At 34.8% G+C, this 25,816-nt stretch overlaps 1 protein-coding gene across 17 annotated transcripts in view; it reads left to right on the plus strand.

Moving 5' to 3' along the window:
• Khdrbs2 (KH RNA binding domain containing, signal transduction associated 2) overlaps positions 1-25,816 on the plus strand; it is a 586,688-nt gene that overhangs the window by 555,162 nt on the left and 5,710 nt on the right. For 8 of the 17 annotated variants that reach the window (XR_013425076.1, XR_013425077.1, XR_013425079.1 and 5 more), the window contains 4 exons: positions 151-184; positions 1,237-1,328; positions 18,826-19,232; positions 20,248-20,324. The gene's annotated coding sequence lies outside the window, so the exon portion shown is untranslated. Of the gene's footprint in view, positions 1-150; positions 185-1,167; positions 1,329-18,825; positions 19,233-20,247; positions 20,325-25,816 lie in introns of all 17 variants that reach the window. The other 9 variants (XR_013425078.1, XR_013425073.1, XR_013425066.1 and 6 more) reach the window with 6 other exon arrangements.

The following is a 25,816-nucleotide window of genomic DNA, read 5'->3' on the forward strand; positions in this document are numbered from 1 at the left end:
AGAATCTGGATTCAAAGGAAACTTCCTAAGGGCAAAAGGAATTCTCTGACACCTCATATTTGTATTATCTATCATGCAGGGAGTGCTTAATAATTAAGGAAATGTGCTTTATATACCTCTTAAAAACTTCTGATTTCTTCCTCAAAATAGCACAAATAACAAGAGGACTTGGATTTGAACCAATGTAAGTCTAACTCTAGTATGCTGAAAGAGAGTATCCTTCTTTGAATCTCTCTAGAAATTTCCCAATTTAGAAACCTTTTTGAAAAATAATTGTAAAGGATGAATAAATAACATTTTCTCATGATCTAGTTTGTTCTACTACTTTGTGAAGAATATGAATATTAAAACATGTGAGAGTAATGTGTTAAGATTGCTTACAGAAAATCCCTTTTCATTTTTCTTTTAAAGTATAGGAATTTTTAGTGCAGAGCAAGTTTTTTGTTGTTGTTGTTTTTAGGTGGTGGGGGTTGAGCCCAGGGCCTCACAAATGCTAGAAAACTGTTTTCCCACTAAGCCACATCCCCAGCCCTATAGTGCAGATTACGTCCTGTGTGCTGCAGAGAAGAGAGTAAATGTAAGCCTGTACCTGTCCATACAAGATGATTACAGTATACTCAGGGATACAAGAATAAAAATGCACAGATATGGATAGTGTGCTATGACCAATGCCTGTGCAATTTGAACAGTGATTCTTCACTAAATGTGCATATCAGCATGAAGTATGGTGTTTTAAAAATACAGATGCCAGGGCTGGGGTTGTGGCTCAGTGGCAGAGCGCTTTTCTCACACATGTGAGACACTGGGTTCAATCCTCAGCACCACATAAAAATAAATAAACAGAATAAAGATATTAAAAAAAAGACAAAATACAGATGCCAGGCCAGACACAGCGTTGGATGCTTGTAACCCCAACTATACCAGAGGATTAGAAAGGAGGACCCAAAGTACAAGACTAGCTTCAGCACTTTAGTGAGACCCTGTCTCAAAATGAAAAGTGAAAATTTAAAAAGGGCTGGGTCTGTAGAGCGTAGAGCATCCCTGGGTCTAGTCCCCAGTACCACAGAAACCAACAAACAAGATAGATGCCTGGACTCTGTTCACACTGACTAAATAAACTTCTTTTGAGATTGGAACATGGAAATGAGTATTTTTAAAACTCTACAGGTGATACTGATGTGCACTATGGATAACAACAGTGGACTAAAATACATATGGAATATATTAATATTACAGATTGAAAAAGAAGTTAATTTGAGCTGAGATTTTAAAAAGATGGTGTCATAGAAGAGATGAGATTTGAATGGAAGGTCTGAAATGGACAGAAGGTAAGTGAAATAATATTTTTTCTCTTTCTATAGCTTAAAATAAAATGTTTCCTTTAAGGCTTTCATTCTTTGTACTTCATATTCCTAATTTGATTAGATCTATTAAATCTATTGATATGAGATAGATAATAACAAAGTTTGCCAATATATACCTGTAAATATGGTTATTTTCTAATATATTTATGATAGGACTACATAAAATCAAGCTTAAAATTTTACTTAAAAGCTTATATATTACTGTATATATTAGTGATTAATATTAATATCCATAATAAAGAAATGTAATCACAGCTAATAAATATAATTTAGACTACAAATCACCAAAAGGCAGGCTTCATGTTTTATTCAAATTTTGATTATAAGATCTTTACTATAGGGATTGGTATCCAGAATACACATTATATGTATTTGTTGGATGAGTGAGAAATTTAAATTTACTCAGTTTATTCATTCCACCTTGCTTTTGAGGCAAATTGCCATGGTCTCCTGTGGAAGGATCTAGTATTTTACCTGTGAAGGTCTGGGTTGTTTGTTTTTTTTTTTCTTTATTTTATTGTTTTGTGGTATAAGGAATGAACCCAGGGGTGCTTTCCACTGAGTTACACACTCAGCCCTTTTGATTTTTTTATTTTGAGACAGAGTCTACCAAAGTTGCTAAAGCTATCCCTGAACTTGAAATTGTCCTGTCTCAGTCTCCCAGGTCACTGGGATTACAGGTGTATATCACCAGGTCCAGATACCCACCTGTGTTTTTTTGTTGGTTTGTCTGTTTGTTTGTCTGGAACTGAGGGCTACCAAAGAAGTTGACAATTAGCTTGTAAGAATAAAGTTTTAGGTTTTCTCTTTGCCAGAAAAGACCTCAGGGTAGAAGATAAATGTAGAGCAGGCAAAGAAGTTGTGAGCATGCAAGCATCAGCAGAGTTCTTCTACATTAATGCCCTGAATAGGTGGCAAACCTTATTCTCAGATCCATCCTCCCAACAGGAAGAAGCAGAGTCCCTAGTCCTATCCACAGGCAGGAGCAAGGCTTCCGAAGCTCTCCCGAGTTCTATCTGCTGACCCCTGCTTTTCTGTAAGAAAAGGTTATTCTGTCACTACTTTGCTGGGGGCTGTTTGTGGTGCTTTAAAGGCACAAACAGATCATGTAGAATCTTCCTCTCACTCTACATTAGGTCTTCCCAGCACTGATGAAGCCAGGCTTCCTTAGCTTTTGTGGTGGTAATGGAAAAAAAAAATGTCAGGAGATGTTCATATTATCCATGAGGAATTTTATAATACATTTGAAAATAGTTTTAAAGGGAGAAAATAATAGGAAGAGGAAAGAATGGAAACAAAACACCAATGGGAAAAGAGTAGAATGGGCTGAGGATAGAAAGCTTTGATGTGATCATTCATACTGGGCTTAGTTGTAAAATGAGTTGTAAAACAGTTTTAGAACATTTTCAGTGTGAGACAGACATTTATTTTGGCATTAGGGAGGGGGCAAGTAAGATCTGGAAGACAAATGTGGGCAGAAGTTATTGTCACAGTTACAGGTGCCTGTGAGTACAGCCTGGTGCCCCTAAGGATGGCCAGGTTTTTCATCCCCATCATTGTTTCTGGTTCAGTTAACATGACTCTAGGGTATCAGGACTTTAAATGCTATCCTAAAGGACTATTAAATGAATTCCTGAGGGCACATGGAATTCAGATCAAACCATAAAACTTCCATACTACTAAGTGGAATCTCAGTGATTACTAAGGTTACAAAGTAACCAAGGGAACTAATTTGCAAGATGTGGATCAAGGCATGTATCCACTGGCCATCTTAGGAATGGTGATACTTTTTTTCCTCCTTTCCCCTCAACCAGGTACTATGTGATTGCCTCATCCCAGAGAAGCCTGATCATCATTAGGAAAAAACATACTGAAAACAAATATGATTCATGATTCTTCATAAGTAGCAACTGAACAAGAACAAAACCAAAATAGTTTAATTCATGTTAGGCAACAAAAAAAAAAGCTGAAAATAAAATGAATTCAGGTATTGATGATATTTCAAGAGTGGACTGTCATGTCCCTGCTGTACTCAACACCAGTACAATAGGGATTTTAATCACCGTGGTATTTGGACATAGTGCTATAAGCTCATGAGATCCAAATACAAGTATTCCTTCTTTCCAAGTCTCCAGTTACTTCAGTTTGGTAGCTTGAAGTGGATCCTGGTGAATCTCTACCATGGAAATTGGCAAACACTACAAATCAGGATTTTATTTTCTTCTGTAGAGTGCCAGTGAGCTGGTTGACCAGCACACCACTGAGTGACTTGCACATTTAGAAGAGACCCAACATAAATATGTCTTTATAATTAGGAATGTTGCTCACTAAGTAAATATTTAAAGAAGACACTGCTTAGGAGAGTATTTTGTTATACTTTCGAGTGTGAACCTTTTATTAACTGTCAGGTAATAGCTAACAAAAGCTATTTCTTAGTCTCCCCATCCTTAAAATAAGAACTTAATAGTACCTGTTTTACAGGATTGTTTTGACGATAGAATGAGTTAAGTATGTACTTTAAAAAGTGCCTGCCTCAAATCAGGATATTCTATTAATATCAGAAGATGAGACTGTGGCTTTTTAGTCTTCTAAAAGACTGCTTAATTTCAGTGTTATTTTCCTTCTTTAGCTTTTATATCTTTTAGAAACTAATACCAAAATTCCACAAGTTTTGTAAGTTTCCGTTAAATAAAAGCACATCAAATCACTTTGAAATGCATAAAGCACTATGTAAATGAAAGATACAATAATTATGTTAAAGGCATCATCTTGGATTTTGTTTATACTGCATCTTTCAAATGAGCATCAGATTTTTCTCTAGGCAGTTACCGCTCCTACAGAAACAAACACAGATGGTGCCCAAACTTCCTACTGAATAGTTTTAGGCAATAGCATTTATCAAAATACCACAGGTCACTAAGTGTATAAAGACTCAAAGCAAACCCCACATCTCAGTGTCAGTCCAGCATAGTAATTTAGGCAAATAAGCCTTTGTTTGATAATTCGAGAATTTTCTGATGTGTAAAATACACTAGCACAACAAACAGAGAATCTGAGGTGGAAGCTGTCTCCCAAAATAGAATATTAACATGCAATATCTTTTAGAGTAAAATAGATTCAGTTTTTCTCCTCTGATGTACATTTCTAGCTGAAGTAAAACCCAATTGTTAGGTTGTGCATGCAGGTATCCACATTTGCCACGGGGAGATATGTCTTAAAGATATTTTTCTTATATTCAAACCTCAGAACCCAGTCTTTGGGGTATAATCATCCATTCTTGAGTGAGATAATTCTGTGATTTCTTTAACTCAGCTCTCTTGATTGACTTTTGCACTATTTTAAATCTGTTCGCCCTTGAATTAGTTATTTGCCCTTCTTCCGACTCAGTGAAGAGTAGGGGATCTGACCCCTGACTTAGAGAGCTCTCAGCTGGTGCTGCTGACTTCTCCCAGTCTTTGGCATAGGGATACTGGCAGACACTAGAGATTAAGAAGGAAGAAGCCTGGGCATTTTCTCCTGACAACCATTTTGTCTCCTTCTCTTTCTGGGGCAGCAATCACTTTTCTTCTCTGCTCCATCCCCAGCTTGCCCACCAGGTATTAAGGCTCCTGGATTGCTGTAGTGTATCTCTTCTATGTTTCTTTAATCCAGGGTTGGGATACTCTTGTTACCAATTTCTGAATTGTCTTACTTTTTTTTTTTTTTCTGGTTTTCATCTTCTCTTCAATTACCTTTTTTCCTATTTTTGCCATTTTCCTTTCATTCAAATATCCCAAGTGAATCCTGTTTTCCTAATTGGGCCCGGCAATCCAGCCGACACAAGCCACCTGCTCATACTGAATTCTTGGACAAATAACGCTGTGAGAAAGGCAGTTCTGTTACTCATCATAATGATCTGAGAGACCCTTCTGGAACATGAGCTCTTACAATCACTGTTCTCTTTGCAGCTCTTCTCCTTTAGTTAAATGATGACTGTACCTTGAGCCTGCTCTGTGCCATGTCCCTGAGATAGAGACAGAAAGTATTTTTCTTTGTTTCTGCTAACATTAGTGTCAGAAGACACTCAAGCATTACACTTGATTATTAACCTAGCCTGTCTCTCCTCTTCAAGGTGCATTCCTCAAATGCACTGCAGGGAGCTGACTTACAGGTGGTTGGTCTGTTAAATATTAGTGCCTTACTGGTAAGTCACAAGGAATGACAAGGTCTCCAGATCTATTTCCACATTCATGAATAATAGGACTGGAATATGATATGTTAGCTACCATTCCAGAATTCTATTCCTTATGAGTTATTCTCAAGGAAAGAAAACACAAAACAACTCCATATCTTCAAAGTTCAAATTAGTTTTATAAACCTATTCTTAATCCAGAAGTGTCAAACTAGAGTTGTCTCATGCACTTGCTAAACCTATTTTGGATTTTAACATTGAAACATACATTGATGCTGAGTTTCTACAAATAATGTTTTGTGAAATCTTCCATATTTTTTCTATTCATGCTATTCTGTTGCAGTGCTCCTCTTCCTGAAATGATATTTTCATTTTCTTCGGTTATATTATTAATTCTTGGCCAAAACCCATCTTTCCAGAAGTGCTCCCTGAATTTTCCCACTCCTGGTTCAGAATTGGTTGCTTAGTGTCCTCTTGTTTTGGGTCTCCATCATGTGTTATGTGAAATAACATGTTTACCTCTCTGTTTTCTGTTGGACTTGATGCTCCATAATGAAATGATGTTCAAATCAGCTTTTGCAACACTGTGACTAAAAAGCCCCTGACCAGAAAAAATGTAGAGGAGGAAAAGTTTATTTGAGGGCTCATGGTTTCAGAGATCTTAGTCCATAGAATGCTGGCTCCATTTCCTTGGGGATCAAGGTGAGGCTGAACATCATGGAAGAAGAGTGTGGCAGAGGGAAACAGCTTCCATGGTGATCAGGAAGCAGAAAGAGAGAGACTCCACTCTTGAGATACAAAATATATACCCCATAGCCACGCCCCTATTCCCACCTTCTTCAGCCACATCCCACCACTAGTTAATCCCTATCAGGGGACTAAGTCTCTTACAACTCAATCATTTCTCCTCTGAACCTTCTTTTATGTGAGCTTTTGGGGGACACTTCACATCCAAACCTTAACAAAGGACTGTGTTTCATCTTTGTACTTCTAGTATCTATTTTAAAAACTGTTTCTGAACAACGCTCTGAAAATTCTGGGGCCTCCTATGCTGGGCAAAATTTAGGTCTAAAACCTAAAAGCATTAGGTTTTTTGAAAAGGAGAGTTTATTTATTTTTTAATTTTTTTTTAGTACTAGGAACATTTTACTAACAAAATAGTTATTAAAAACAAATCTAGTGTTTGTGTCTTGCTTTTAAAAGTTCATATAGCATTGCTGAACAACATGGATACATAAGGGAAACAGGCACAAAAGAGGAACAGTAGCACTTTGGCAAATTTAGGATAAAACCCAGATCTTTACCTTGCTTTTTGTTCTTTTTCACCAGAAGTTGCATCCTTTTCCTGAGTTTGTCTTCCTCAATTTAAGCCTTTATTTTTCGTGTCCATCTGAATACATTCTCACTGCCTCCACCATCAATTAAGTAAATGTCATGTCTCTAACTCATTTCCTTTAAAAAGGATGAGCTCAGCCGTGCTCTGTTTATCCCATTTATAATGGCTCTCTGTGCACTTGGTCCATTGCCTCCGGTGTCGTTTCTCATGCATCTGTTTATTCTACCCAATTAGACGCAGAGCTCTGCGGTCAGAGGTACTTTTTCTTTTATATCTCCTCACAGCATGTTCACAGCATAGGCTTGTGAGCTAATGTCTTCTACTACGTTTCACCAATATCTATGCTGGTATTTTTAGCTTCTTGTTAAGTGAGCACAATTGTGGGCTCACCCTGCAACTGGGTCCACAGGCAGTAGATCATCTACACAGGACACAGACCTGGCTGGTTTCTTTATTCTAGACCAGAGACACTGTAGGCCAGGAACACAGGAACGTCAAGACCCCATCCCACTTTTTTTTTTTTTAAAGCAAGAAATATTCCTAAACTACCTCTCCCTGGGAACCACCATTTTCCTTCTAAGTTTTCATCATTGATCATTGGTTTTCTGTCAGAGAATCTGTTCATTTTCTTCATAGCACTTATAATTACATACTTATTGAAGTGTGTATAGAATAAGCACATAAAGTAAATAGAGAGAAAATTTTTATATAAATATGCAAAATACATAGTAGATGTAAACTAAGTAACATATGAAAGACACCGATATGTATGAGTATATGTATGTGTCTACGTTATGTTTTGATTTTCTCTTTCCCTCTGCAGCTTTGCTTTACTTCAGCTCCCTTCACCTCTAAACACCAATCCTAACACCACCAATCCTGGCATAGAATAGGTACTCATAAATATTTATTGAATAAAGAATAGGTGAATGAGTGAATCAATGAAAGCAAAGAATTCTTAATAGTCATTAAGTATATCACATCTTAAATTTCCCTCAACAAAAATCAGACAGAAAAAAGAGAAGTAGGAGCACAGAAGTAAAAGGAGTCCATTTTCTTTTGTCTACTCCAAAAATGTAGAATCTGTCTCCTTGCAGAAAGAGGCCTCCAGATTTCTCAGTTTGTTTTTACTTTGGAGAAGAGAAAGTGAAAGACAAGAAATCTCTGCTGTTCACGATGGGTGTTGTCTACTAATAAAGACAATAAATATTATAGTGAAAGAGTTAATGATTTTCAAACATTGTGGCAAAAAAGCCAATTGGATGTTTCTACACTTATTGCTACAACCTATTTCTTCTCTACTGGTAAATCCTGATACCTTTAGAATATATTGATAGCATATGGACTTCTTTCTCCTGAATAAGAAACCCTGGTGAGAGGAAAGAGAAGGACATAGTTACAGAAGTGAGCATTAGAGTGTGGGATGACCCCAACTGTCTGGTTGTAATTCCTGGCCCCAGTGCTTTCTATCTGTGAGACTGTAGGCGAGTCAGGTCACCACACTTTGCTTCGGTTTCCTCACTTGTAAAATGGAGATGGTAAGACCTAACCCATCTGCATTCTTCTAATTATTAAATAAGTTAGAACATGTATAAGGCCCTCATAATAATGATTAGCACAAAGATAATAATTAATATTCATCAGTCATATTCTTATTCTTGATATGATTATTTTTGTCACCATCTCCAAATTAATACAGATTTACTGCTAATAGAGAATAGATAAATTCCCACTAAGTCTAAGCAAGGAAAAAGAAAGCAGAGGATTAATGCAAACATAAGTAATAATAAGAATGAGATGGGGATATAGCCGTGGATGCCTTAGAAATGTAAAAAGGTATGGTATAACTTCAGGATTCTCAGATATTATTATGTCCTCTTGATTAAGAGTTTTCTTCCCTTAATTCTTACCCTTAAGAGAAAATGTTTCTTCAAATGTCATCTGAGTACCTAATGAATACTACTTTTGTATCATCCTCTTCTAAAAAATTTGGAGAACTTTGTTAATATCTGCCGCAGTCTTGGCTGGGCACAGGATCAGGAGGCACTCACAACTTTGTAGATTCAAACAGCAATTCTTTATTCCCGAACTCACAACGGCCTCTACACACGTTCACCAATTCCAGGAGAACTCAGCGGGAACTCAGGCAGCAGGAATGTCCTATTCCCAGCAGCAATAAACTTAAACCTCGAACTTCCCTAAAACCAATATTGTCTTAAACCAAGAATGCCTTAAACCCAAGGACGGGATACTCCCTAAAACCTGATCAGCTCTAAATCGGGATCCGCCCTGGTCCTTGAACAAGGTCACCTTTCTCAAACACACATGCAAGGTTACAGCGGATTTCCAAGGCAAGTCCATTTAACATGGGGTACGCTGGCAAGGAGATTTCGATGCGTCATTCCTACTTGGTAATGGCCCTTGGCAAATATCAACTTTTAAGTAACTCCAGCCTTGCTAAGGATCTCAACTGATTTAACTCAAAGGTTTTCAAAATATTCATTCAAAGGCTATTCATATTCCCCATAGATTTTCAAACTCCTTTGCTTCATCAAAAAAAGCACTATTCAGTTTTTATATTGCTAAACTGAAAAGCATAATAAATAACATCTTTAGCCCTTAAAAAAGAACTTCTCATCTGTCTGTGCCCTTACTCATTTTTTAATTATTTACTAATGTATGCATGATTTTATTTAACAAATATTTAGATAGATCCTATTATGTGCCAGGCACTGCACTAGATACCTAATATAAAAAAGAAAGAATAAAACTATCAACCAAAAAGCTGTAAACAAAACAGTCTCTCTCTTCACAAAGCCTGGAGGGTAAAGAAGGTTTGCAGCAACAAACCAAACATAAATCTCAACTACAAACTGAGTTAATAATTATGCCAGAAATAAATGGAAAACTTAAAACAGAAAAATGGGAGTCAGTAGTGGGGAGATGGAGGGCTGTTAGACAAGTTACAGAGGCTTCCTGAGAAAGTGACTCTAAGCAACCCAACTGGGAGGATGGCATGAGAAGAGCTTGGAGGGACAGGTGTAGGAACTGGCATGATCTGATACATGCTTCAAAAGACAACCAGAGCTGCTGTAGGGAGAACTTGTGGAAGGAGGATCTGAGTAAAACAACATAACCTGATAGAATATCAGAGCAATCCAAGTAAGAAAATCATATAATTAGACTTGGAGAACTGGATAGGAAAAATGCTTTGGAGGTGTTTGGATTGGAAAGAAACTATGGATGACCCCTGAGTTTCTACCTCAGCATTAGATGATAGTTCTACTTACTGAAAAGGAAAACTGGGGAAATACCAAGAGTTATATCTTGATCGGATTAATTTTATGATACTTTTGTGATAGCTAATGGAAATGTTAAATAGGCATTTGATTATACTGATGTCTAGCTGTTATATAAATGAGCTAAAGATGGTCTCTATGCATCGGCTCCTAGGCTATTTCTTTACTGCAGACTGAAACTCAGTAACTCAAAAGTCAACCAGGGGAAAAAGATCAAATTTTTACGCATGCATTTATTTTTTTAAAAAATAGGCTACACAAGCATGTTTTTAGCCATTTAAAATCTGCCTGTTTTGCATACCCTGCAAAACTTCAACCCACATCTGCTAGAATAGATAAATCCAAAGTCACCAAGACCAAACCACTATTGCCCTTTGGATCTATCTGACTTGGCCTCAACCTGTCAAAATAGCCCTCAGATAAAGATTCTGTGTATTTCCTCCACCTTGGGGTCATATTTTTAATCTTTCCCAGGCTCAAAAATCTCTCAAACCCCCTTAGGAGCTCAAAGAAAATAATCTGCCCTAGAGATGTCTCTCCAGAAACAATGAGCATAGAGGTGGCATGAAGGCTATCAGAATGGATATAGTGTGGGAATCAGTATTTCCCAGGACTGAATATGAAGTATTAAAAAATTGAGATCTGGTAAAAAGTAAAAAACATACAATTGTAACCACTAGGTCAATTCCTTACTCATATGCCATCATTCAGGCCACACTCTAATCTCTTCCTTTCCCCAGCCATGCTCTCTGATTGCTTCTCTCTGCCCCTGTGGTCTTCAATGTTATTGCTTTACCACATTTTTTTCAGTATTTGGTTATTTTTTAGTATCTCCTTGAAGGTAAAGCATGTGTTCACCACTAAGTTCCAGAGATCTAGCTAGGACAACACCTGACTAAATAAATATTTTCTGACTAACTGACTGAATGCATCAATAGATAATGTGACTATATCAGGATGGATATAGTAAAAGATAGTTATAATGTTTTGAGAGGACTCTGTGGTTGGGGATGGTTATCATGATGATTATTTTCCATTCCTCTTTCTCCATCTGAAGTTGGAGCATATTCTTACTCTGATGAAAACCCTGGAACATTGGGCTCATGTGTATTGTATAATAGAAAGTATATGGAGCGATAATGGATTAATAATGATATATTTCAAGCAATTACGATAGCAGCTAGTTTCATAAAAAATCTGGATGGCTTAATACTAATGACTAGTTTAAAGTTTATCTTATAACATTATCATATTAGTTTGGTTTTCCTACTGTAGAAGAAATTTAAAATAAAAAAAAAACTTCAGGGTCAAATTGTATAAGATCTGAATTTGAGTTACTTCTGAGATTTTTGTTGTTGTTGTTCCTAATTAGAATCCGTATTTTGTGATTTCAGTGCTATTATCTTCAAAGTTTTATTTAAGGAGAAAAGAGTATTATAATTTAGGTCACTTCCTTGTTTTTGGTAAGATACTTGCTCATAATTCACAATTTTGCCTTTCACAAAACTAATATTAAAACAAATTCACAAAAATTAATATTAGAACATCTGTTACCTCAATCACAGCATTTATTAAGGTAGAAAAATTCATAAATACTTCATAGCAAAACAAGCAAATGAGATGTATACAAGATCATGGAAGCTAATTGACTAATATAAACTACTAGTGCTTCAGACACATGGTAGCACAATACCTTCCACATCATTTAACTCTGACATGAAATTGGTTGTAAGATATGTTACATATTATATGAAAAATCTTTTGGGTATAGAAGATAAATACTCAGCAATTTTTGAATATTGATTAGAAGACATACTGATTGAAACATTTAAAAATTTAATAAGTGCATCTTAGAATTAATATTTTAAAATCCTGGGTCACAACTAAAAACTCAATAGAATTCATTTCTATGGCAGAAATGAATGGTTAACAAATGTTAGAGCTCTGTATGAAAGTTAAGTAATTATCTATGATTACATATAATTGTAGATAATTACAGATTACCTTACATAAACATTATGCCTAATTGACTTATTGATATCTGTTAGTGAAAATTTTGACTGAGGCTGATCCCTTATTTGAGATATAAAACAAGTATAAAACCTAAATATGAAAAATCCTACACATCAACTTATTGTTGTGCTGTCAGTAAACATATTCTCATTATGATTTATCATTTATAGAATACTTGCATAATTTTTAAATCTTATTCTTAGAATCATAAAAATAAAGGTTAAAAATGATAGATTGCATATTTAAATGCAAAGCATATGTATTCATCTTTTACCCATTATTTCCTGTTAAAGAAATGAGTACTGGGAAGAGGAAATACTGGGGAATGATAGAGACCAAATTATAAAGATTGTTATAGTGTGTGTATGATATACACTAACAAATCCCACTATTGTATATAATTATAATGCAGAATAAAAAATTAAATACAGAAAACACAAGTAACTAACAAACTCTTCTGGTTGCACAGGGAGTGAAGTATGTTGTTTTTTTTTTTTTTTTTTTGACAAATAAAGATGATGTTCTGGATACTAAAATACTTGGGGACATTTTTTAACATACACAAAGGCCAAATCACAAAGGTTATATTTGTCATAACTTTCTAAGTTCAGGAAACCAGAATAACCATCTTTAATGAGAACATATATCGTAGCATTTCTTTGTAATTACCAAATACTATTCTTTTTTTTTTCTTTTTCCATTTGGTGCTAGAGATTGAACCCAGAGCTTCATGGTAAGGACACATTCCACCTCTAGGCTACATACCCAGCTCGTAGGTGCTATTCTGTTTTGCACACCCAGAATTATTTCCATGCAACTGTTTGTTTGTTTAATTTTTTTCTGTAGTTGTAGATGGACAGAATGCCTTTACTTTATTTGTTTGTTTTTATGTGGTGCTGAGGATTGAACCCAGTGCTTCATGCCAGCTAGGCAAGTGCTCTGCCACTAATCTACAGCCCCAACCAACTATTTGGTGTGTGTGCGTGTGTGTGTGTGTGTGTGTGTGTGTGTATACATACATACATTCATATTAAATGATTCTCTAGGAGTGAGAAGGACTTCATGTATTTTTGTTATATTTACAAAAATCAATATAGGAGGGAAAACATAGTGATCCTCAGAGGGACAGACACATATTATGCAAAATGGCCTTGGAGGCATCTTCTTACTCCTCTGGATCTGAGAGCCACAGGCTCTGGACACAAACTGTTTTAAGGCATTTAATGCTGCAGGAGCTTATTTGCTGTTCATTGTAGGAAAAAAATGCTCACAGTATTGTTTGCTCATTTACATAACATTCCTGTAACTCAAAACTACCCAAGCAAAGATTATCACTGTGTGAAAATATTAATGTTTTCTACCTGAGTTATCGGAATTGCCTGAGATCACACCATAAGGTGATCACAGTGAACACTGTGTGGACTGATTCTTAATATTTTCAGCAACCTTATGAATATATACTAGATTATTCTGATTTTACAAACAAGGAGGCTGACATGACACACAGACTTTTGCCAGGTATACAACTTGTAAATGATAAACTGAATAAATACACCAGAACTGTTTAAGGCTAAAAAAAATACTAATTGGAAAGAATATGAGGGATACTACTGTACCACCATGTATACCACTATCACAATCATCAGCCTAAATATCATGGTTCTACATAAACTGGATAGAGGAGTGTTAGTAAAGGTTATGTAAAGAATACAAGGGTGATCCATTTTAAAAGGTGTTGGGAAAAAAGTGAAAATGTTTTCCTTACAAATGTTTCTGAGTCTTTAATGTGCTATCATGCTACCAATGCATCTAAGCACCAATCACTTCTTCACTGACTTCTGCACACAATAGCATCTTCTGGGGATAGAAGTCTAGGAAGCACTCTGAAATGACTCAACTTGAATATCCTGAGATTATTCAGCTACCTATGCAAAAGCTCCATGGACTAGCAAATATCACACATCTTTCATGCAAACATTGTTATCTCTCTCGTCCCCAGAAGAAATTTTCTTTTAAAATGTTTTTTAAATTTCTGATATATAGTTGTTAAGACACTATTCCAAAATTGAAAATAAAATTCCGGTCTTTTTTGAAGCAAACACAAAGGATATATCCTGGCCAGGGCCAAGGGAACAGAAAGCAGACAGTTCTGCAGTCCAAAACACTGAATGCGGGTGGGGGGGGTCACTTAAAAACAGAAAAATCACAAAGGAGAGGGGTGGGAGAGGCAAGTACAGTGATAAATACATTCTCAGAATTGGCATCTTTTTGGAAGTAAGGAAGTAAGCCAATGTCTATCCTATAGTCTAAAGACATTGTGGTCAGGGTGCAAGTGAGTATCAGCTTCTTTGTGAGTGGACTCATGCAGAAAGAGGGGCCAATTCTGTGGAGGGTAAGATGTCTGAACAGGATGGAATCAACCCAATCTAACTTTCAAATCAGCCCATAACATCGTAGCTATATAATGTTTATGATATAATCTATAATTAGGTAAATAGAACATGTGTATATGCATACATATCAGAAAACACATACATATATATGAATATAAGCACACATATCATAACTTACATATTCAAATAAGTTGTTTTAAGTGGCCATGTTGGGAAGCCATGCATTTCCCAAATAAAATTTAAAATACAATTTTGGTGTTAGCTTTAAAGAATTACATCTTAAATATTCTTATGATTAACTCATTTGTTCAAAGAGGAAATTTTTCTCTAATTAACCAAAATTATTTGGAGCAAGTAGGAAATGAGTCTATCAAGTAATGGAGTTGATTTTCTTATGAGAGTTAGAAATGGGGTTTAAGAGTAGTTACGTAAGCAAGTTAGAACATGTATGTTAAAAAATATTGGCATTGTTGAAATAGGCACATAGACTAATTGTCATGCCTATATTGGGTAAATCAACGCAACATCTAATTTTTATTTAAAATTTATTCTTGTTGGATTAAGTGAAAGGCATATATTTCAATGCACTCAAGCAGATAATTTGTGTGAAATCCTTGAGTAAAATACAATAGATAATAAAGGAAAGGCAAAAAAGAAAGTAAATGCTCTGACTTCTACCTATTCAAGCTAAAAATACATAAATAATTTCACTGCATAAAACAAACAAAAGAGAAACGTTTTCTTGAAGTAAGGGTATATCACGGAATAGCAAATATCACATATGTTTCATGCAAACATTTCTCTCTCTCATCCCCAGAAGAAATATATATATATATATATATATAATCCTCTAGGAGTGAGAAAGAGAAAGGGAATATCATCTGTTTTGAATTTCTTGATATCCTGGCATGTCCCTTCAGGTATGTCCTCAAAACTTTGGGACTTCTCAGACACATTAAATAACAAAATAAGTGATGAGGGTTATCTTCTGATGGGCATGAATTTGAATCTCAGTCCACATATGGACAAGTTACCTAATATATCCAAGTCTCAGTTTCCTCATCTATAAACTTATATAAATGAGGAGATTAAAGGTGGCAATGCAAAGAATACACTCGGACTGATTAAATGATAATAATTTATTTCAAAATTGAAATTTTTAAATCATATTTTTTTTAATTTGTGAAAGCACTTCTTTGCCTGGATCTCAAACTGTCCTTGCTTAGAACTTGTAAAATTCTGTCAGACCTTCAAACAGTATTTACAAAATATATTCAAAGCACAAACCACTGTACCAGAGAACAGAGCTATAATGATGAAACAAAAAGGTGTGTCCTCAAGTACTTTATGGTTGATTGGAGAAATGAAGCTCATAGCACATTATAAAACCAGTTAGAAAAATATTCAAGAAAGACACCCATAAAGAACTATAGAAAATCACACAAAGGCTAGTTCTGACCAAGCCAGGAAAGTCCTCACACTAAGGGACAATGAAAGGAAGAACTGGAGGATATCTCAAGTTGAAATGTTTGATAATGACAGTTTAATAGGAATATCACTAATCAAAGAATGATGACCCCAAAGTGTAGAGTGTTTTCAGGGAAGTGCAACTGGTTCAGTTAATTTACAGTGCTTAAATGAAGTCACAATTAGAATGTAGACCCTGGACAGATTTGAGAGCTCTGGAATACTTAGGGAATAAGAATGGACTTTATTTTATGAGCAATGCTGAGCTAGTGAAAGTTTTTTAACACAGGAGTGGTGTGATGAGTGCAATATTTTAGGAAGCCTAAAATGGAAATGTCCTATAGTGTATGTTGAAAAAAAAAATTCAAAGTGAAAAGACCAATAAAGAAGTTATTAAAGTGATCCACAGGAAAATGGAGGCATACCTCTGATAATGGAAGAAAGGATATAATGATGATTGAATGGTGGAGATGGGCTGGGCATGGTGGTTCATACCTGTAATCCCAGCGATTTAGGAGACTAAGGCAGGAGGATCACAAGTTGCAGGCCAGCCTCAGCAATTTAGTCAGGCCTTAAGCAATTTAGTGAGACCCTGTCTCAAAACAAAAAATAAAAAGGGCTTGGGATATGGCTCAGTGATTTAGTGTCCCTGGGTTCAATCCCTGGTTAAAAAAATTTAAAAAAAAAATTTTAAAAAAAGGAAGAGAAGGAGGGAGAGTAAAAGACTTCTTTGGAGGTTCCATTTCCATTTTGACACATTGAGCACAATAATATAACTTAGATTTTAGTCTTTTTGTTTGGTGATTTTGAGCATGTTAATGGAATTAACCAAGGTAAGAGGCTTTGAATCAACTAAAGGAGTCACAAAGAAGAGCTTATCTAAGAAAGGGGTAACAAAAGTGGGAAGACAAGAACAAGTATTCGAGAAACACTTGGAAATAACTAAATATAAAGTTCAAATCACCAGTTCATCTGATTTCTGTCTTTGACTGTCATTTGTCTTTGGTGTTTGCTACTTGATCTTGTCCACAATTTCTATCTTAACTTACCAGATCCCTGGCATGTCTAATAAAGGAAGGGTTTCTTCACATCATTTCTCTTCCAAGATGCTGAGGATGGGTAGATACAATTCAGCTAGTATACCCGCACCTCCCCCCCCACACACACACAGTCAGATGTTTTTAAACATGACCGTGGGTCACTCTCAAGAGAGTATATTAAAATGGGTGAGTGACCATCTATTGTGTTGACTCTAAACCCCTTCAAGTTAGATACTTATGAATAATAATGATGAGTAAACAGTCAGACTGGCTAAATACTCAATAGTCTTCTGTGATATGCAAAGGAGATTATGCAACCAATGGAATATTTTTGAGTGCTGAATTGATTCTGAGTATTGGGTTACACACTGTAAACTGAAAATCTATTCAAGTCACTACAGTCTCTTGAACTTGATATCTTAAATGACTGTTTATTCTTCCACTGTAAGAATAACTTAAAGATTATTCTCCTACAGCAGTTTATGTATTTTAAACTTTCACAGAAATATTTAGACCTACACTGATATTATGAGCAATATGACAAAATAGTCCCTTTATTTTTCTTCAGCAATTATTAATATTTTTCCAAATGTTTCCAACCTTTTATTGGCCCTTATGTTTTTAACTGAATATTATACAGCAAATATCAAATGTGTTATTTGAAAATAATTCTGTATGTATCTCTAACTGATAAGAACTATTTTGTCATAACAAACATTCCTTTGTTATAGCATAAATCCTTAATATTATGTATTATACATCCTATGCACATATGTCACCAATTGTGTCAGAGATATCCCTTTATGGTTAGTTTATTCAAATAAGGATCCAAACAAGATTCACACATCCTTTTTTGGCTACCCTGTCTTTAATATATCATGATTTTGTTATTTGGTTGTTACGTCTGCAATAGTCTTCTCTTAATTTGTCTCAACATTTATTTATTGGAAAAACAAATTTTATTTCATGGGTTGTCATACTTTTCTACTTTTAAAACAAGCCTATAACTCACTCAACATTATTCAGCTATTGCATCCTGAGTAATTACTATGTATAGGACATTGTACTAGGTGCTAGGTACGATTCAAAGATAACTATAATTTATGGTCTCTATCTCTAAGACTTTACAATCTGGAGGAAAAGGAAAACTAAAAATGCACATCTATAGTGACAAATAGTGGCAATATAACTTAAGTGGTATTAATACTATAGTTTTAAAGGCAGATGTATGCATTAGAAGATGAGGTCAGTCTTTGTTGTGAAAGTCAGCCAGTGAGATAGATGTGTTAGAATGACCAGCAGTTCAAAAAGTTTGTTTGGGAGGGCATTAAAGAGGAAGTTCATTTTATGATTAAAAAACTTGGGGGAGGGGGAGCCATAAATCTGAGTGGTGGGAAAAGAGAGATATTTTTAAGGGGTTATTAAAATAATTCAGTGAAAGAAGAACATTTGCAAAGGATATGCCTAAAAGATAAGTAGGGGACAGGTTTGTGAGGATATTAAATGACAGGCTAAATAGCATGAACACTGTCCTCTAGAACAGAAAATAACTAGCTCCATCCATTTTTCCTTATATGGGAGACTTGCTCATTATGTAAACCTAGATATTTCATTAGCAAGCAAAATACATCAGCTCATTTCATAAGGGAACTTAAAAAACTGTTGATGTACTCCAATAGCATCATTTTCAAATATTTATAGCAAATTGGCAACATAATTTGATGTTTTATTTTGCCCAACAGCCAAGATTCTCCATTTAGAGGAAAACAAATTGAAACTGATTTAACCAACACCTATTACATGGCAGCTGAGGAAAACTTCATAAAGCAAGAAGAATGAATGTAACACAGTAAAGAAAACAACTACTCAATAAATTCAACATATGAGAGATGGGAGATGACTCTAGTGAAGATAGGGATACTAGTTATGCAAACCTCAAACTCTAAATTTTCATCTCTTATGAAAATTCAGTGGTGTTTATAATATGTATGTTTTCTACCAGTTGTAAATATGTATTAGCCCCAAAATTTTCTTTACTAGAATAATGCTAATTGAGTTTCATTATTAAAATATTCTCACATGAGAATTAAATCAAAAACAAAAGAAATTAAATTAAAGAAAGCATACATTGAACTTAGTTGCTTTATTGGTAAGTATCTTCTTTCTGTATGTTCATTCTTTAATAATTATTGGACATGGTATTCTACATCATTATATACCTTTTCATGTTATTGGGTGCCCACATATGCCAGAATTTGTGCTAGGTTTTAGAGTAAAATTGTACACAAGATATAGTAGTAGTATTCCAGAGGCTTGTATTCTAATATACATGATCCAACACATATGTATAGAAGTAAAATTATGGGCAGGATTGAAATAAAGAAAAGGATTAGTTTAAAGTTTCTCAGCAGCAATACTACAGACATTTTCAATCAGCTATTCCTTGAAACTTCTTAGTGGTAGAGAGACATCACCTCCTCAATTCTGAGAACCAAAATTGTCTCCAGATATTTCTAAATGTTCCCTGGGGACTTAGTACAAATTGCCTGCTGTTTTGAGCCACTGGATTAGATGGAAAGTGCTATATGCACTTTGCTAATGAAGACAACTTCCAGGTGAGGAAATCAAGGACAGTTGATAGAGGTGTGGGGGCTGATGTGACTAAGTGGAGAAGAGAAAAGCATTTGGGAGGAAAGAATATAATGAATAGTGGCTAAACTTAAGATGGAAAGGCAATGGGTAGATATAGAGTATGGTCAGGAGTCATATATAGAACTTAATGTTTGGGACGTGGTTAGTTTTAAAAAATTGCCTGATACTGTAAAAAGCAATCAAATGATTGAAGTCTTTGAATATAAAACAAGGAGTACTTTTTTTTTTTTTTTTAGTTTCGTAGACATGTCATTTGAACACATAAGGAAAATGTATAAAGCATCATTTTAGAAATGTTAATGTGGTATTTGTGGATAGAATGATTGATCAATAAGAATAAGTCCATTGAGATATAGGATTCAGTTGAGGACAAACTTTGGCAGAAGTTTATATGTGGGGCTATGTGTGTCTCAGAATGAAGTCAGAGAAGGGGAAGATCAAGTAAGGAATTCTATTCTGTAATTTGCTTCTATGTTTGACGTCATAAATTGTTGTTGGCATTGTTTTCTCAGAGCGAACACTTCTTGATAGAGCTGATTGGCAGATGTGCCCAGATTCTCTAGTACTCCAGCAAGTGGAAAGTGGAATGGTAAGGCCAAAGATGGTTTTATTGCAAACAATAACACTCCAGTGATAGAGACAAGATGAATCCAGACTTTTGAATAATCTTGTTAAAGGTAATATTCAATTTAAATTCTAAGCTCTGAGATAGAAAAGGGGTTCACTACTGAATGAAGAGTTCTAAAATTAAAATTTATCCACATTTTAGGGTTGTCACACAGAAGAAGACATTTGAAAGTCTCATTATCTCTCCTATACTTCTAAGAGTTTTAATCTAAGTTTATAACTACATTTCCGCATTTGCTGTTATAAATATTAGGGCAGAACATAATTCCATTTGTGTGATAAACAGCCACCCTAGAACTCCTGAGAAGCTCCGTTTAAAGGACTAAAACATACAGTAAAGTAAATTTACTCATGGTCAGTAACTCTACTGTTAATTTGCTCTAAAAAGACTTACTACGCCTTTGAACACTAAAACCTCTCCTGTAGAGATAACATATTTAAAATAGGTATTAAAAAGAAACAAGTCTCAAAGAGAGAGGCTCAGGTAATCATCACGTTTCCTTTATCCCCACATCTTCTTCCATTCTTGCCTAAGTCACCACTAACTTACATACAAGATAGAAATATTTTTGAATCATGGAAGGCTTTTATTCTATTTTAAATGAGCTAGTATGTTTATTTTGGAAATTTTGAAAACTTGCATTTTGAGATTATGACTGAATTTGGTAGACATCATACCACTGAAATGCACTTTTTGAAAGATATAGAATAAATGAAGTAATAAAAGATCATCTAGAGAGTAAAAACTGAGAACCTAGGGACACTGGTGGGGGAAAAATTAACTACAGGCATAAAAATTTTGATTTTGTTAAATTAAAAACTCTAGTTTCATAAGCAAGAAATTAAATATGGTAGAAAATCCAGAGTTTTTCTAGCAATTAGAATTATAAAATAGGTAATAATTGAAAACTCAAATAAGTGAGACAAGAGGCTGCTATAATAATCTAGATGCTGTTCTTTTATCAAAAGCAATTTTTAAGCATCCACAGTATTAGTGACACTTTATTAGATATGAATTAATGCTTACTTGAACTAGGGCAATGCCTATAGAAATGAAAATGATCCTATTGAATATTAATAAACTGATTAAACCAGCTCAGGACCCTGTTTTGTTTTGTTTGAGTCCTTTATGCTTAAGTTTACCAGATTTTACATAGTTGAAAACTATCCACAGTATTTGGATGCTTTCTAAAAATAAATTATATCAAGAGCAATGTGTAGAATTTAGCCATTAGTTGCAGATCAACTACTTGTCAGTCTGTACCAAAATGCCATATGTTTCTGAGTTAAACAGCACCAAGGTCTAAAGAAGAGGGCAGGGAAAAGACAGGAGAGAACAATGCACCCACCTCCAGGTTCTGTCAAAGGCTCTATTTTTGTCAGTCACCAGAGAATTGAAATCCATCCCAGTCCTGCAAGAATGCTTTTAGTGAGCTGTGACTGTATTCATTAAAAGAAATGAATGAAACCAAATGGCTACTATTATTGATCATGTTTGCCCTTGTGGCTTTCTACTGGAAGTGGGTTTTGAGGGTCCCAAAAGCTATTACCATGTTTTTCCCCTTCATTTGATCTGCAGCATTAAGGACACAAGTCATTCTAGCCACATCTAATCCCTGCTATTGGGAGGGATAGGTGATGAATACAGGAATTTCATTTGAAAACGTTTTTAATGCTTCTATATAATTTTAAATGTATATTGAACTAAATTAGATGAAAAAACAATTAGATTATTAGAAAACTCAGTTTCAGTCCCAATTTGACTTAGCGCATGGAGGGGTATAAAATATAAAAATGTGATTGAACAATTAAATCTTGTAGTCATTATTCTACTTTATCAGTATAATGGTCACCATATGGAATTTTTTAAGATTAATTATATTAATTACAATAATATGCTATTTTGGTACTTTGCAAAATTGTTAAATGATATAAATAAGTTTTCTTTTATTAAAGTCCTTTTATGGAAGAACTTTAGGAAAATTTAAACATAGTAAAAATATTGGTCTACTTTTTAAAATTTTTATTGCCTATATAGAGCACAATTTTTTATATCTCTGTTTGTATACACTGTATATGCACACCAATTTGTGTCTTCATACATGTACTTTGAATAGTAATGATCTTCACATTCCACCATCATTAATTATCCCATGCCCCCTCTGTTCCCCTCCAAACCTTCTGCCTTAACTAGAATTCCTCTATTCCTCCCACACTCCCTGTCCCTATCCCACTATTAATAAGCCTCCTTATATCAAAGAAAACATTTGACACTTGGTTTTTGGGGGATTGGCTAACTTCACTTAGCATTATCCTCTCTAACTCCATCCATTTACCTGCAAATGTCATGATTTTATTCTGTCTTTTATTGCTGAGTAATATTCCATTGTGCAAATATGCCACATTTTTTTATTCATTCATCTATTGAAGGGGATCTAGGTTGGTTCCACAGTTTAGCTATTGTGAATTGTGCTTCTATAAACAATGATGTGGCTGTGTCCCTGTAGTATGCTGTTTTTAAGCCTTTTGGGTATAGACCGAGGAAAGGGATAGCTGAGTTAAATGGTTGTTCCATTCTTAATTTTCCAAGAAATCTCCATACTGCTTTCCATATTGGCTGCACCAATTTGCAGTCCCACCAGCAGTGTATGAGTGTACCTTTTTCCCCACATCCTCGCCAACACTTATTGTTGTTTATCTTCATAATAACTGCCATTCTGACTGGAGTGAGATGAAATCTTAGAGTGGTTTTGATTTGAAATTCTCTAATTGCTAGTGATGATGAACATTTTTTCATATATTTGTTGATTGATTGTATATCATCTTCTGAGAAGTGTCTGTTCAGGTCTTTGGCCCATTTATTGATTGGGTTATTTGTTTTTTTGGTGTTTAGCTTTTTGAGTTATTTATATACCCTAGAGATTAGTGCTCTATCTGATGTGTGAGGGGTAAAAATTTGCTCTTAAGAGGTAGGCTCTCTATTCACCTCACAGATTATTTCTTTTGCTGAGAAGAAACTTTTTAGTTTGAGTCCAACCCATTTATAGATTCTTGATTTTAATTCTTGCACCAAAGGAGTCTTATTAAGGAAGTTAGGGCCTAATCCCACATGATGGAGAGAGATTTTTCTTTTATTAGTCACAGGGTCTCTGGTTTATTCCTAAGTCCTTGATCCATTTTGAGTTTAGTTTTGTGCATGGTGAGAGATAGGGGTTTAATTTCATTTTGTTGCATATGGATTTCCAGTTTTCCCAGCATCATTTGTTGAAGAGGCTCTCTTTTCTCCAATGTATGTTCTTGGCACCTTTGTCTAATATAAGATAATTGTAGTTTTGTGGGTTAGTCTCTGTGTCCTCTATTCTGTACCATTAGTCTACCAGTCTGTTTTGGTGCCAATACCATGCTGTGTTTGTTACTATTGCTCTGTAGTGTAGTTTAAGTTCTGGTATAGTGATGTCACCTGCTTCGCTCTTCCAGCTAAGGATTACCTTAGCTATTCTGGGTCTCTTATTTTTTTCAGATGAATTTCATGATTGATTTTTCTATTTCTATGAGAAATGACATTGGAATTTTAATCAGAATGCATTAAATCTGTATATTTCTTTTGGAAGTATGGTTATTTGATAATATTAATTCTGCCTACAGCAGAATTATTCTAATTCTAACCAAGAGCAAGGTAGATCTTTCCATCTTCTAAGGTCTTCTTTGATTTCTGTCTTTAGGGTTCTGTAATTTTCATTATATAGATGTTTCACCTCTTTTCTTAAGTTGATTCCCAAGTATTTTATTTTTTATTTTATTTGAGGCTATTGAGAATGAGGTAGTTTTTCTCATTTCCATTTCTGAGGATTTGTCACTGATATATGGAAATGCCTTTGATTTATGGGTGTTGATTTTATATCCTGCTACTTTGATGAATTCATTTACTAGTTCTAGGAGTTTTCTAGTGGAACTTTTAGGGTCTTCCAGGTATAGAATCATATTATCAGCAAATAGTGGCAATTTGAGTTCTTCTTTTCCTATGTGTATCCCTTTAATTTCTTACGTCTGTCTAATTGCTCTGGCCAGTGTTTAAGAACTATGTTGAATAGAAGTGGTGAAAGAGGGCATCCCTGTCTTGTTCCAGATTATAGAGGGAATGCCTTTAATTTTTCTCCATCTAGAATGATGTTGGCCTGGGGCTTAGCATAGATAGATAGCCTTTATGATGTTGAAATATGTTTCTGTTATCCCAAGTTTTTCTAGTGTTTTGAACATAAAAAGTGCTGTATTTTGTCAAATGCTTTTTCTGCATCTATTGAGATGATCATATGATTCTTTAAGTCTATTGATGTGATGAATTACATTTATTGATTTCTGTATGCTGAACCAATCTTACATCCCTGGGATGAATTCCACTTGATCATGGTGCACAATCATTTTGATGTGTTTTTGTATTCAATTTGCCAGCATTTTATTGAGAATTTTTGCATCTATGTTTATTAGAGATATTTGTCTGAAGTTTTCTTTTTTTGATGTGTCTTTGCCTGGTTTTGAAATCAGAGTGATATTAGCCTCAAAGAATGCATTTGGAAGTGCTGCCTCTTTTTCCAGTTCTTGAAATAAATTGAAGAGTATTGGTATTAGCTCTTCTTTAAAGGTCTTGTAGAACTCAGTTATGTATCCATCGGGTCCTGGGCTTTTCTTGGTTGGTAGACTTTTGATGGTGTCTGCTATTTTGTCACTTGAAATTGATCGGTTTAAATTGTCTATATCATCCTGATTCAATTCAGACAAATTATATGACTCTAGAAATTTGTTAATGCCTTCAATATTTTCTATTTTATTGGAGTACAGGTTTTCAAAATAATTTCTAATTATCTTATGTATTTCTGTAGTGTCTGTTGTGATATTTCCTTTTTCATCATGTGTGTTATTGGTTTGAGTTTTCTCTCTCCCTCTCTTCTTTAGCATGGCTATGCATCTGTCAATTTTATTTATTTTTCAAAGAACAAACTTTTGTTCTGTCATTTTTTTTCAATTGTTTCTTTTGTTTCAATTTCATTGATTTGAGCTCTGATTTTAATTATTTCCTGTCTTCTGCTGCTTTTGGTGTTGATTCGTTGTTCTTTTTCTAGGGCTTTGAGATGTAGTGTTAATTCATTTATTTGTTGACTTTTTCTTCTTTTAAGGAATGAACTCCATGCAAAGAACTTTCCTCTTAAAACTACTTTCATAGTGTCCCAGAGATTTCAATATGTTGTACCTGTGTTATCATTCACCTCTAAACACTTTTTAATCTCCTCCTTGATGTCTTTTGTAACCGAATGTTCATTTGGCATATTATTTAGTCTCCAGGTATTAGAGTGGATTTTATTTCTTATTTTATAATTGATTTCTAATTTCATTTCATTATGATATGATAGACTTCAGGGTAGTATCTCTACTTTTTATATTTGCTAAGAGTTGTTTTGT

Source organism: Ictidomys tridecemlineatus, chromosome 8 (assembly GCF_052094955.1).
Source record: "Ictidomys tridecemlineatus isolate mIctTri1 chromosome 8, mIctTri1.hap1, whole genome shotgun sequence".
NCBI classification, from domain to species: Eukaryota; Metazoa; Chordata; class Mammalia; order Rodentia; family Sciuridae; genus Ictidomys; species Ictidomys tridecemlineatus.